The 14,118-nt window shown below is 51.2% G+C and overlaps 1 protein-coding gene across 4 annotated transcripts in view; it reads right to left on the minus strand.

Annotated features, from left to right (window-relative positions):
* adam19a (ADAM metallopeptidase domain 19a) overlaps positions 1-14,118 on the minus strand; it is a 249,840-nt gene that overhangs the window by 235,051 nt on the left and 671 nt on the right. The window lies entirely within an intron of this gene.

The raw sequence follows: 14,118 nt of genomic DNA on the forward strand, positions 1-14,118 counted from the left end.
ACAATCGGTTTCAAGGTAGGAAGCAGGTATGGCTTTATTGTGTTTACAAAGAAGTAAAAGGCACACCTTTAATAACACACACAGACCAATACACACTGAGGGGTACAACACATTGAATAAATTGTCCAATTACAGTCTGTGGGGAAAAGAATACGGCTTAAACTCTAAATGGGGTAAAAAGGCAAATGCAGATACTTTTACACAAGTTATCCCAGCCTCCCTCCTCCCAATTCCCCTAACTAACTAAGTTATAACTCTGGGGGGTTCAGGGGCCATGCTCACCAATCCCTTTAGACAGTTGCCGGTGAATCACGGTTTCGGGGTTCGCTGCACTTGGCCTTCTAGGCGAGCCGTACCCCGGACGGAGGAGAGGACTTCGGACTGCGTAGTCTTCGGTTGGGGTGCATCCGTTGATGCGCTAAGTTGCGTTTTGGATGTATGTGGTAAGTACCCACTTTCTTTGGTTAGAAATAGTTTAGTTAGTCCCTTTTGGTAATTTCTCCCCCGTTGGTCGTTCAGAAGTAGATTGTAGAGTGGAAATAAATGTCGATTCTTCGGTGTTTGCTGAGTTGGTTTTGGTTGGTCGTTTCGCTGGTTGTGGTGGCCCGGGTTGTCAATTTGGTTGCTGAGAACCTTCCGTTTCGTGGGCCTCGCGCTCGGTCAGTTCTTGATGAGTTCTAGTAGTTTCCTTCACTGCTCTATTTCTTCACTCCCCAGCTCCGGCTGCTTGTGTCTGTGTCTGTGTTCCAGTCTGTGCTCTGCTTCTCTCCTATCTTCTGCTAGTTTCTGTGTTCCAGTCTGCGTGCTGCTCCTTGCTGGTCTTTCCTTGTAAAACTGGGGGATAGATATATTCCAAAAAAAGGCTCTGTTATCTCCCATCAAATCTCTTGGGTTCTGTTTACACTGTTCTGTCCACTGATTTTCAAATGTCTCCTTTGTCAGCAGTAACTCGATTAGGGTGTGAGAATGTGCTATCACTGGGTTTGCATTGTTTTAGGATTGTCCAGTTTCTTGACCATGATTTCCATTGTGCTTGATTGGGTAATTCGATTATCTCTCAGAGGGTGAATAGTTCCCCCAGACACTCTGGGGTCTTTAATACACGAATTTGGCCCCACCTCCTGTATTTGGTAACTCTTTTTTTTTTGCAGCCAAAATGTTGTAGAATCTTAAAATTGATATGCTCCTTCCCATCGATGTTTAGGGGATCTCAAGCTTCTGTAATTTAGGTCCATTTTGAATTCCCTTTCCGATGAGTCCAAACACTGGGGGGGGTCTCCATGAATGCATCCCCTTTTATCCCCCGCAGGCTTTGTCTGCCCCTTTAAACTCATTTTAAAAGCCCAGAAAGGGATTCTTCTCCTCTGCAGGGGAAAGGTACCTGGAATCTTTGCGAGATATTGGTAAATTCTACATTCCCCCCTGTGATACCATATCACTTATGGTGTCATCCTCCAGGTGAGCAAAGTTCCTGACTCCCAAGAGATAACCTTCCCCATAAATTAGCTAAACTAATACCCAAAATGCATTACACTGATGCAACATCACCATAGATGCACACTTTTCCCTTTACAGGTACAAACTTTTTACATTTATACCCTCCCAGCTTGGAGGGGGTTCAATCACTACAATTGCATTTCAGCACAGTTACATTTCATTTCAGTTACATTATATTCACCAGCATATAGGCAACGTACAACCACATTACAGAAGGAAAAAACCTAGATTAAAATTAAACAACATCAATTGGTCTCCTGGTAATGTCTGGATCCTGCCCTTGAGAACTACTCTCAGGCTGGCTGACACACAAGACAAACTCAAAATAATCACCTAAACATTACTGCAATATTACCCTCAATTCTAAACTAAACCTTAAAATATCCTTAAACTAAAATTAGAGCTATGTACAACTGCCACCCGTCTCCGGGTGGCCTGGTTAGTCCCTGTCAGGCCCATGCCTTGTGCGGCCTGATAGCCGCCTGGATGCTAGGGTTTCCCCGCAGCCCTTGAGACCCTTGTCTCTGGGGCAGCTCGTTGCTACTGCTCCTGTGAGACCCTCACCGCTGGAGGTGGCTGGCTGGTGGTCCCTACTCTGAGCAGCCTCTGTACTTCTGACCTTCGGCCTTTCCTGTCAGGCTGCCCTTCTCCTAGGGTAGAATCGCTGAGGTTCAGATGTCGGTGACCACGGTATCTTTGGCCATGGTGTACGGAGGGTCCTTCTCAGGACTTGGGTTACTGGGGGTGCGTCCGAATCCCAAACGATGGGTGGGATAGCCCCTCCAGTACTGCAATTCACCGCCCCTATAGGCACGGTTTCTGAGCCTGCCACATTCCCTGTGGGCCCTCCACCGTCGGGGGTGGCCCACGGAGGGTCCCTGTCCTGAGGACGGTTCACCCCTCCCGGCTGCCCTCTGTGCTTGGCTGACCCTGGGTTGTACAGCTTGCACTGGTTGATGTGGAACCACTTAGTACGGCGGGGCAGCTTTATGGCATAGACCATCGGGCTTGCCTTGTCCACAATGCTGTATGGCCCCATATATAATGCTTCAAAAACCCCGACCCGAGTATAGTTCCTCACCATGACCTGGTCCCCTATCTCCCATTCGTGGAGTTTGCTGGGTTCTAGCAGCAATTGGTTCCCCTGATGTTGTCTGCCCATGTTACTAGCAGCCTGCCAGTGAATCTGTTTGAGGTGTTCAAACAGGTTCCTGACAAACCGGTCCTGGTTCACCTCGCTGAGCTGACCTTCTGTGAGCACTGGGGCTAGGACATGGGTGGGGGTCCGAATGATCCGGCCAGTCATGAGCTCGTATGGGGAATACCCGGTGCTCTTTGACTGGCTGCTCGGATCCCCATTAGGACCAACGGTAAGACCTCAACCCACTTTTGGGGTGAGTCTCCGGTTTCCTTCCGCAGCCTTTCTTTAATGGTGCGGTTTAAATGCTCCACAATGCCCGATGACTGGATTGTGGGCAACGTGCCATTGCCCCTCAATGCCGAGCATCTTAAGGGTTGCCTGCATTACCTGCCCGGTGAAATGGCTCCCCTGGTCCGACTCCACATACTGTGGGAGTCCCCACTGGGAGAACACTTCCCTCACTAGAATCTTAGCTGTCCCTAGTGCGGTGGCTGTTCGGCAGGGGAAGGCTTCAACCCATTTTGAGAACACGTCCACCAGGACTAGGCAGTATTTGTAGCCTCCCTGGGCGGTGGGTAGGGGCCCGATGTAGTCGATTTGGATTGACTGCCATGGTCCCTCTACCCTCCTGACGTGTCCTAGGGACACCTTCCTTTTCTGGGGGTCAGGGTTGTTCGCAGCACACACCAGGCAGTTCGCACAGAACTCGCGGACATCCTCCCTGAGTCCCGGCCACCATCCTGCCTGTTCCACCCGTTGCCAGGTGGTCTCAGGCCCGGGGTGTCCTGCTCCTGGACCCTCATGGGCCAGTTTTAGGAATTCCCTCTGGTGCTGCTGTGGCACGACCCATTGTCCCTCTTTAAACAGCATGCCTTCCTTAACGGTAATGGCTGCTGTGCCGTATGGACCTTCTACTCTCTCTCCTCTAGCTAGCACGTTCAGGACAGCTTTCAGGACTGGGTCCTGTGCCTGAACTGTTTTTAAGTCCGGGGCCAAAACTATCCCTGTACTCTCTGCTGCCCTGTTCTTATTCTTGACCGCTGCCATGCGGCCGGTGTCAGAGGAGTCCCAGAACTTTCCCATGCGGGCACCTTCTTTGGTCAGTTTGTCAGCCTGTTGGTTTCCCTCTGCACGGGAAAGGTACCTGGAATCTTTGCGAGGTATTGGTAAATTCTACATGGAGCAGGTATATATTCCGTGCTCTTCTTCCAGGGGCTGAGCCACCTCTTCTTTATCAGTGATCGGTCAACTCTTCAGCGACTCGGTGAGTAAAACTTCTTCTACAGATCCGCTGGAGATGACCTTTAGTGTTGCAGCCTTTGTAGGTATAGTCTTTGTATTGGCACTGGGGGGCCCTGTGGTTTCCTCCACAGCACCAGCATGGACTAGCCGGTTGGCCCCATGTGGTGGACTCAGGGTTGCAGGACTCGGGGCAACAGCCTTGCCTCTGAAAGGTGCCATTCTGTTCAGTGTCCTCGTCGGGTTAGAGTCCTGGGGGTGGGTCATCATCTGTTTGGAGTCGCAGACCGAGATCATGAAGGCCTGGCTCACTTTGATTGCCTTCTGCAGGGTGACCATAGTGTCCGCAGAGAGCAGCTTGTGGAGGAGGCCCTCGTGGCCCGTTCCAATAACAAAGATGTTCCTCAGTGTTTCGGTGAAGTGGTCACCAAAATAACACGGTGCAGCCAATCTTCTCAGATCTGCAGCATACTTAGTGATTTCTTGGCCTTCGGGCCGCTGGTGGGTGCAGAACCGGTGTCTGGCTGTGAGGATGCTCTCTTTAGGTTTGAGTTGTTCTTGTATTAAAGTTACAAGTTCCCCATAGCTCTTGGTCGTTGTCTTCGCTGAGGCCAGCAGGCCCCTGACAAAGCCGTGGATATTGGACCCACAACTGCTGAGCGGGATGGCCCTGCGCTTGTTCACCAGCGAGGTCGGTGAGTCCCCAGCCAGGTCATTCGCGATGAAAAAGTGTTCTAGCCTTTCCACAAAGGCATCCCAATCTTCCCCATCAGCGAATTATAGCTTAGGTAGACATGTTGTGCATGGAAATTCGTAACCTCGTCGCCAGTTATTGTGTATGCAAGCACTCTCTAGTAATGACTCCACGAGGTAAGGGTATAGTACTTGAACTGTGAAGACTGAAGTCCTTTATTACAGCTTCTAGAGTGAGGACACCAAGAGGTGAGCTCCCTTTTATACTGGGTTACCTGCAGTGTACAGGTGACCCTTAGGTCTCCAGCAGCAGCACCCTCTGGTGTACAGGTATGGTGTATACAGGGTGAAGGTACATTCAGTGGTCTAGTGTTACAGTATATTCATTAACATGCATACATAACACATCCTATCTGCTCCTGGTGATTTATCCACTTTAAGTACAGCCAGCCTTTCTAATACCTCTTGATCAATTTTTATCCCATCAAGTGTCTCCACTACCTCCACCTTCACTCTGTCTATGGCAGCATCCTCTTCCTTGGTGAAGACAGAGGCAAAGTCCTCATTTAGTCCCTCAGCCACACCCTCTGCCTCCATGTGTAGGTCTCCATCCTGGTCCCTAATCGCCCCCCCCCCCCCACCTTACTACCCGTTTACTATTTCTCAGCCTATAGAAGACTATTAGATTCCCTTTGATGTTGCCTGCCATTCTATTCTCATACCCTCTCTGCCCCCATTCTATTCTCATACCCTCTCTGCCCCCATTCTATTCTCATACCCTCTCTGCCCCCATTCTATTCTCATACCCTCTCTGCCCCCATTCTATTCTCATACCCTCTCTGCCCCCATTCTATTCTCATACCCTCTCTGCCCCCATTCTATTCTCATACCCTCTCTGCCCCCATTCTATTCTCATACCCTCTCTGCCCCCATTCTATTCTCATACCCTCTCTGCCCCCATTCTATTCTCATACCCTCTCTGCCCCCATTCTATTCTCATACCCTCTCTGCCCCCATTCTATTCTCATACCCTCTCTGCCCCCATTCTATTCTCATACCCTCTCTGCCCCCATTCTATTCTCATACCTTCTCTGCCCCTCTGATTTCCTTTCTCACTTCCCCTCTGACCTTTCTATATTTAGTCTGATTCTCAGACATATTCTCGACCTGACATCTGTCAATATGCGCTCTATTTCTGCTTCATCATATTCTCGATCTGTTTCACCATCCAGGGAGCCCTGACTTTAGTTACCCTGCCTTTCCCCCAGTGGGAATGTACCTCGACTGTACTCGAACCATCTCCTCTTTAAAGGCAGCCCATTGTTCCAGTACAGTTTTCCCGCCTATCTTTGATTCTAACTTACCCGGGCCAGATCCATTCTCATCACACTGAAATTGGCCTTCCCCCGGTTAATTATTTAGGACTGAGATGAGGAGAAATGTCTTCACACCAAAGGTTGTGAATCTTTGGAATTCTTTACCTCAGAGAGCTGCGGATGCTCAGTCGTTGAGTATATTCAAGCCAGAGGTCAATAGATTTTTAGACTCTAGGGGAGTGGGATGGAAAGAGAGAACAGGATGGAGAAAGAGAGCAGGATGAAGAGAGAGTGGGATATGGAGAGAGAGAGAGAGAGAGAGAGATGGAGAGAGTGGGATGGAAAGAGAGAGGGGGAATGGGAGAGAGAGAGAACATAAGAATTAGGAGGAGTAGGCCATTCGGCCCCTCGAGCCTGCTTCACCATTCAGTAAGATCACGGCTGATCTTCGACCTCAACTCCACTTCCCTGCACTATTCCCATATCCCTTGATTCCCTTAATATCCAAAAATCTATCGACCCCTGTCTTGAATATACTCACCGACTGAGTCTCCACAGCTCTCTGGGGCAGAGAATTCCAAAGATTCACCACCCTCTGAGTGAAGAAATTTCTCCTCATCTCAGACCTAAATGGCCGACCCCTTATCCTGAGACTGACCCCTGGTTCTAGACTCCCCAGCCCGGGGGAAACACCCTCCCTGCATCTACCCTGTCGAGCCCTGTAAGAATGTTGTATGTTTCAATGAGATCGCCTCTCATTCTTCTAAACTCTAGAGAATATCGGCCTCTTCTGCTCAATCTCTCCTCTCAGGGAAATCCCCCCATCCCAGGAATCAGTCTGGTGAACCTTCGTTGCACTCCCTTTATGGCAAGTATATTCTTCCTTAGGTAAGGAGACCAGAACTGTGCACAATACTCCAGGAGTGGTCTCACCAGGGCCCGATATAATTGCAGTAAGATGTCTTTACTCTTATACTCAAATCCTCCTGTAATAAAGGCCAACATACCATTTGCTTTAATCACTTGCTGTACCTGCCTGTTAACTTTCAGTGATTGGTGTACAAGGACACCCAGGTCCCTCTGAACACCAACATTTCCCAATCTCTCACCATTTAAAAAATACTCTGCTTTTCTATTTTCCTACCAAAGTGGATAACTTCACATTTCTCCACATTATATTCCATTTACCATGTTCTTGCCCACTCACTCAGCCTGTCTGTATCCCCTTGAAGCCTCTTTGCATCCTCCTCACAACTTACATTCCCACCGAGCTTTGTATCATCAGCAAACTTGGATATATTACATTTGGTCCCATCATCCAAATCATTGATATAGATTGTGACTAGCTGGGGCCCCAGCACTGATCCTTGCGGCACCCCACTAGTTACAGTCTACCACCCCGAAAATGACCCGTTTATTCCTACTCTCTGTCCATCAACCAATCCTCTCTCCCTCCTTTCTTAAATAGCAGGGTTACATTAGCTACCTTCCAATCTGCGGGAACCGTTCTAGAATCTATGGAATTTTGGATCCACTATCTCTATAGTCACCTCTTTCAAAACCTGAGGATGTAGGCCATCAGGTCCACAGGATTTATTGGCTTTCAGTCCCATTCATCATTTTTTTACTAATACTAATTTCTTTCAGTTCCTCATTCTCGCTAGACCCTTGGTTCTCCACTATTTCCGGGAAGTTTATTGCAGCTTCTGTATTTGTTTAATTTCTCTACCATTTCCTTATTCCCCATTATAACATAGAAACATAGAAAATAGGTGTAGGAGTAGGCCATTCGGCCCTTCGAGCCTGCACCGCCATTCAATAAGATCATGGCTGAACATTCAACTTCAGTACCCCTTTCCTGCTTTCTCTCCATACCCCTTGATCCCTTTAGCCATAAAGGCCACATCTAACTCCCTTTTTAATATATCTAATGAACTGCCCTCAACAACTTTCTGTGGTAGAGAATTTCACAGGTTCACAATTCTCTGAGTGAAGAAGTTTCTTCTCATCTCGGTCCTAAATGGCTTAGCCCTTATCCTTAGTCTGTGATCCCTGGTTCTGGACTTCCCCAACATCGGGAACATTCTTCCTGCATCTAACCTGTCCAATCCAGTCAGAATTTTATATGTTTCTATGAGATCCCCTCTCACTCTTCTAAATTCCAGTGAATATAAGCCTAGTCGATCCAGTCTTTCTTCATATGTCAGTCCTGCCATCCCGGGAATCAGTCTGGTGAACCTTCGCTGCACTCCCTCAATAGCAAGAATGTCCTTCCTCAGATTAGGAGACCAAAACTGAACACAATATTCCAGGTGAGGCCTCACCAAGGCCCTGTACAACTGCAGTAAGATCTCCCTGCTCCTATACTCAAATCCCCTAGCTATGAAGGCCAACATACCATTTGCCTTCTTCACCGCCTGCTGTACCTGCATGCCAACTTTCAATGACTGATGAACCATGACACCCAGGTCTCGTTGCACCTCCCCTTTTCCTAATCTGCCGCCATTCAGATAATATTCTGCCTTTGTGTTTTTGCCCCCAAAGTGGATAACCTCACATTTATCCACATTATACTGCATCTGCCATGCATTTGCCCACTTACCTAACCTGTCCAAGACAATCTGTAGCCTCTTAGCATCCTCCTCACAGCTCACACCGCCACCCAGCTTAGTGTCATCTGCAAACTTGGAGATATTACTCTCAATTCCCTCATCTAAATCATTAAGGTATATTGTAAATAGTTTTTATGTTCCCGGCAAGCTTCATCTCATACTCTATTTTCCCCCTCTTAATTAAACCCTTTGTCCTCCTCTGCTGAATTCTAAATTTCTCCCAGGCCTCGGGTTTGCTGCTTTTTCTGGCCAATTTATATGCCTCTTCCTTGGATTTAAAACTATCCTTAATTTCCCTTGTAAGCCACGGTTGAGCCACCTTCCCTGTTTTATTTTTACACCAGACAGGAATGTACAATTGTTGAAGTTCATCCATGTGATCTTTAAATGTTTGCCATTGCCTGTCCACCGTCAACCCTTTAAGTATCATTCGCCAGTCTATCCTAGCCAATTCACATTTCATACCATCGAAGTTACCTTTCTTTAAGTTCAGGACCCTAGTCTCTGACTTAACTGTATCACTCTCCATCTTAATGAAGAATTCTACCATATTATGATCACTCTTCCCCAAGAGGCCTCGCACAAGATTGCTAATTAATTCTCTCTCATTACACAACACCCAGTCTAGGAAGGCCAGCTCTCTAGTTGGTCTAGAAAACCATCCCTTATACACTCCAGGAAATCCTCCTCCGCTGTATTGCTACCAGTTTGATGAGCCCAATCTATATGTGGATTAAAGTCACCCATGGTAACTGCTGTACCTTTATTGCACGCATCCCTAATTTCCTGTTTGATGCCATCCACCTACCTCACTACTACTGTTTGGTGGTCTGTACACAACTCCCACGAGCGTTTTCTGCCCTTTGGTATTCCGCAGCTCCACCCATACAGATTCCACATCATCCAGGCTAATGTCCTTCCTTACTATTGCATTAATCTCCTCTTTAACCAGCAACGCCACCCCACCTCCTTTTGCTTTCTGTCTATCCTTCCTGACGATTGAATACCCCTGGATGTTGAGTTTCCAGCCTTGGTCACCCTGGAGCCATGTCTTCGTAATCCTAATTACATCATATCCGTTAACAGCGATCTGTGCAGTTAATTCGTCCATCTTATGAATGCTCCTCGCATTGAGACATAGAGCCTTCAGGCTTGTTTTTTTTAACATTCTTTGTCCTTTTAGAATTATGTTGTAATGTGGACCTTTTTGACTTTTGCCTTTGATTTCTTTGCCCTCCAGTTTTATTTATCTCCTTTCTACCTTTTGCTTCTGCCCCTATTTTATTTCCCTCTGTCTCCCTGCATAGGTTCCCATCCCCCTGCCATATTAATTTAACTCCTCCCCAACAGCACTAGCAAACACTCCCCCTAGGACATTGGTTCCGGTCCTGCCCAGGTGCAGACTGTCCGGTTTGTACTGGTCCCACCTCCCCCAGAACCGGTTCCAATATCCCAGGAATTTGAATCCCTCCTCCTTGCACCATTCCTGAAGCCACGTATTCATCTGCGCTATCCTGTGATTCCTACTCTAACTAGCACGTGGCACTGGTAGCAATCCTGAGATTACTAACTTTGAGGTCCTACTTTTTACTTTAACTCCTAGCTGCCTAAATTCAGCTTGTAGGACCTCATCCCGTTTTTTACGTATATCCTTGGTACCTATATGCACCAGAACAACTGGCTGTTCACCCTCCCCCTCCAAAATGCCCTGCAGCCGCTCCGAGACATCCTTGACCCTTGCACCAGGGAGGCAACATACCATCCTGGAGTCTCTGTTGCGGCCACAGAAACGCCTATCTATTCCCCTTACAATTGAATCCCCTATCACTATCGCACTCCCACTCTTTTTCCTGCCCTCCTGTGCAACAGAGCCACCCACGATGCCATGAACTTGGCTGCTGCTGCCCTCCCCTGATGGGCCATCTCTCCCAACAGCACCCAAGGTGGTGTATCTGTTTTGAGACTTCTTCCGTCTCAGCCTGAAAGGGACCCACATTTACTTTCGCTAATCTTTTGCTTTTTACACACCTATAGAAGCTTTTACAGTCTGTTTTTATGTCTCTCGCTGGTTTACTCCCATATTCTCTTTTCTCTTTCTTCATCAATTTCTTGGTCCTCCTTTGCTGAATTCTAAAATCCCCCCAATCCTCAGGCTTACTGCTCTTTTTGGCAACATTATAAATCTCCTCCTTTGATCTAATACTATCTTTAACTTCTCTTGTTAGCTACGGTTGGACCACTTTTCCTGTGGGGTTTTTGTGCCTTAAAGTAAAGTATGTTTGTTGTAAATTATGTATTAATTATTGAAATGCTAGCCATTGCTTGTCTACCATCATACCTTTCAATGTAGTTCCCCGATCTACCTTAGCCAATTCTCCCCTCATACCTACGTAGTTTGCTTTGTTTAGATTTAAGATCCAAGTTTCGGATTTAATTAAATCACTTTCAAGACAGAGAGAGAGCAGGATGGAGAGAGAGAGCGAGATGGAGAGCGAGGCAGACAGACAGAGGGAATGAAAGGGATATTGAGACAGTGAGAGGAGATGATTGGTATGAATCTCCACTGCCCGTTATTTGCAGTTCCTCCGAACCCATTGCCCCTCCCTCATTCCCAGCATTTTGAAATGCCAGTTCCCATGAAGGGTCCACCACAAACATTCTGCCGACTGGAGTAAGGAAGCTGTGTGGATCAGGCCAGCGCTTGCTGTGTTGATGTAGTTATCTGATGCCGGTCACTGGGGTCTGACCGACCGGGGGCCCCTGAACTCTCGCCTACTCCCACCGCCAACATTCGCAAACCATGCTCTCAGCAGTAACACACACAGTGCCATTCGGCCCATCCTGAGAGCATGGTTTGAGAATGTTGGTAGATTTACCCTCCACCAGAGCAAATAGTCCCAGTCATGTTCCCCGCCCTCACCAGTCCAAGCTGCAATGCTGACAGTCTCGGCCTCAATTACTGACCCTGGGAGTGAACCCCACAGCATCACCACTCTGTGTGTGTATGGGAGTGCGCCCAGGGATGGAGGGAGAGTGGGGTAGCACCAGCTCGGACCAGGGCTTCATCCTGCTGGGACCTCGCGCAGGCTCTCCAGGCACCGCCTCTTCTCCGCACATCCACACCGGCCTGAGGAGCGGCAGCCGTGGCAAAACTCCACGCTCAAGCGTACTCCGTTAGCAGGAGGGAGGGAGAGAGGGAGGAGGGGAGGGGGAGGAGGAGGAGGGGGAAGTGGAGGGGGTGGGGGAAGTGGAGGGAGGGGGAAGGGGGAGTGGAGAGTGGAGGGAGGGGGAAGGGGGAGTGGAGAGTGGAGGGAGGGGGAAGGGAGAGTGGAGGGAGGGGGAAGGGAGAGTGGAGGGAGGGGGAAGGGAGAGTGGAGGGAGGGGGAAGGGAGAGTGGAGGGAGGGGGAAGGGAGAGTGGAGGGAGGGGGAAGGGAGAGTGGAGGGAGGGGGAAGGGAGAGTGGAGGGAGAAGGGAGAGTGGAGGGAGGGGGAAGGGAGAGTGGAGGGAGGGGGAAGGGGGAGGGGGGAATGGAGAGTGGGGGGAGTGGAGAGTGGAGGGAGGGGATGGGGGAGTGGAGGGTGGGGGGAGGGGATGGGGGAGTGGAGGGGGAGGGGAAGGGGGAGGGGATGGGGGAGTGGAGGGTGGGGGGAGGGGATGGGGGAGTGGAGGGGGAGGGGAAGGGGGAGGGGATGGGGGAGTGGAGGGTGGGTGGAGGGGATGGTGGAGTGGAGGGTGGGGGGAGGGGATGGGGGAGTGGAGGGGGCTGGAGGGGGGAGTGGAAGGGGAGGAGTGGGAGGGGGAGAATGGGGGGGGAGGGAGGGAATGGAGGGGGAGGAGGGAGGGAATGGAGGGGGAGGAGGGAGGGAATGGAGGGGGAGGAGGGAGGGAATGGAGGGGGAGGGGGAAAGGGGAGTGGAAAGGGGGGGAATGGAGTGGAAAGGGAGGGCATGGGGGGGAAGAGAGAGGGGGGGAGAGAGAGGGGGGAAGAGAGAGAGGGGGAGGAGGGCAGGAGGGGAGAGAGAGGGGAGGGGGAAGAGAGAGGGGGGAGAGGGGGAAGAGAGAGGGGGAGAGGGGGAATAGAGAGTGGGGGAGAGAGAGAGTGGGGGAGGGGGGGAGAGAGGGGGGGGAGGGGGAAGGGGGGAGGGGGAGGGGGAAGAGGGAGGGGGAAGAGGGAGGGGGAAGAGGGAGGGGGGAAGAGGGAGGGGGGAAGAGGGAGGGGGGAAGAGGGAGGGGGGGAAGAGGGAGGGGGGGAAGAGGGAGGGGGGAAGAGGGAGGGGGCGGGGGGGGAAGAGGGAGGGGGCGGGGGGGAAGAGGGAGGGGGGCGGGGGAGGGAGGGGGGCAGGGGGGAGAGAGAGGGGAGGGGAGAGAGGGGAGGGAGAGAGAGGGGAGGCGGAGGGAGAAAGAGGGGAGGCGGGGGGAGAGAGAGGGGAGGGGAGGAGAGGGAGGGGAGGAGAGAGAGGGGAGGGGAGGAGAGAGGGGAGGGGGAGAGAGAGGAGGGGGGAGAGAGAGGGGATGGGAGGGGAGGGGAGGGGAGGGGAGGGGGGAGGGGAGGGGAGGGGGAAGGGAGGGGTGGGGGAGAGAGAGGGGAGAGAGAGGGGAGGGGAGGAGAGGAGAGGGGAGGAGAGGGGAGGGGAGGGGAGGAGAGGGGAGGGGAGGGGAGGGGGAGGGGAGGGGAGGGGAGGAGAGGGGAGGGGAGGGGAGGGGAGGGGAGGGGGGATGGGAGGGGAGGGGGGGAGAGAGAGGGAGGGAGGGGAGGGGGAGGAGAGAGAGGGGAGGGAGGGGAGGGGGAGGAGGAGAGGGGAGGGGGGGAGAGAGAGGGGAGGGGGGGGAGAGAGAGGGGAGGGGAGGGGAGGGAGAGAGAGGGGAGGGGAGGGGGGGGAGAGAGAGGGAGGGAGGGGAGGGGGGAGAGAGAGGGGAGGGGAGGGGGGAGAGAGAGGGGAGAGGAGGGAGGGAGAGAGGGGGAGGGAGAGGGGAGGGGGGAGAGAGGGGGAGGGGAGGGGGGGAGGGAGGGGAGGGGAGGGGGGGAGGGGGGGAGAGTGAGGGGGTGGGGAGGGGAGGGGAGGGGGGTGGGGGGGAGAGTGAGGGGGAGGGGGGAGAGTGAGGGGAGGGGAGGGGAGGGGGGGTGAGTGTGGGGTGGGGGGTGGTGGGGTGGGGTGGGGGGAGGGTGTGAGTGGGGTGGGGTGGGGGTGGAGTGTGGGGTGGGGTGGGGGGGTGTGTGTGGGGTTGGGTGGGGGGTGTGTGTTGTAGTGAGAGAGTGGTGAGAGAGAGGGGAAGAAGAAGAGGGGGGGGGGGGGTGTGTGTGATGTGTGTGTGTGGTGGAGAGAGAAAAAAGAAAGGAAAAGAGAGAGAAAAAAAGAAAAGAAAAGAGAGAGATAAAAAGAAAAGAAAAGAGAGAGAAAAAAGAAAAGAAAAGAGAGAGAAAAAAGAAAAGAGAGAGAAAAAAGAAAAGAAAAGAAAAGAGAGAGAAAAAAAGAAAAGAGAGAGAAAAAAGAGAAGAAAAGAAAGAAAGAAAAGAAAAGAGAGAGAAAAAAGAAAAGAAAAGAAAAGAAGAAGAGAAAAGAAAAGAAAGAGAAAGAAAAAAGAAAAGAAAAGAGAGAAGCAACAGAGGAAAGAAGGAAA

This window comes from Pristiophorus japonicus, chromosome 2 (assembly GCF_044704955.1).
Source record: "Pristiophorus japonicus isolate sPriJap1 chromosome 2, sPriJap1.hap1, whole genome shotgun sequence".
Taxonomy (NCBI): Eukaryota; Metazoa; Chordata; class Chondrichthyes; family Pristiophoridae; genus Pristiophorus; species Pristiophorus japonicus.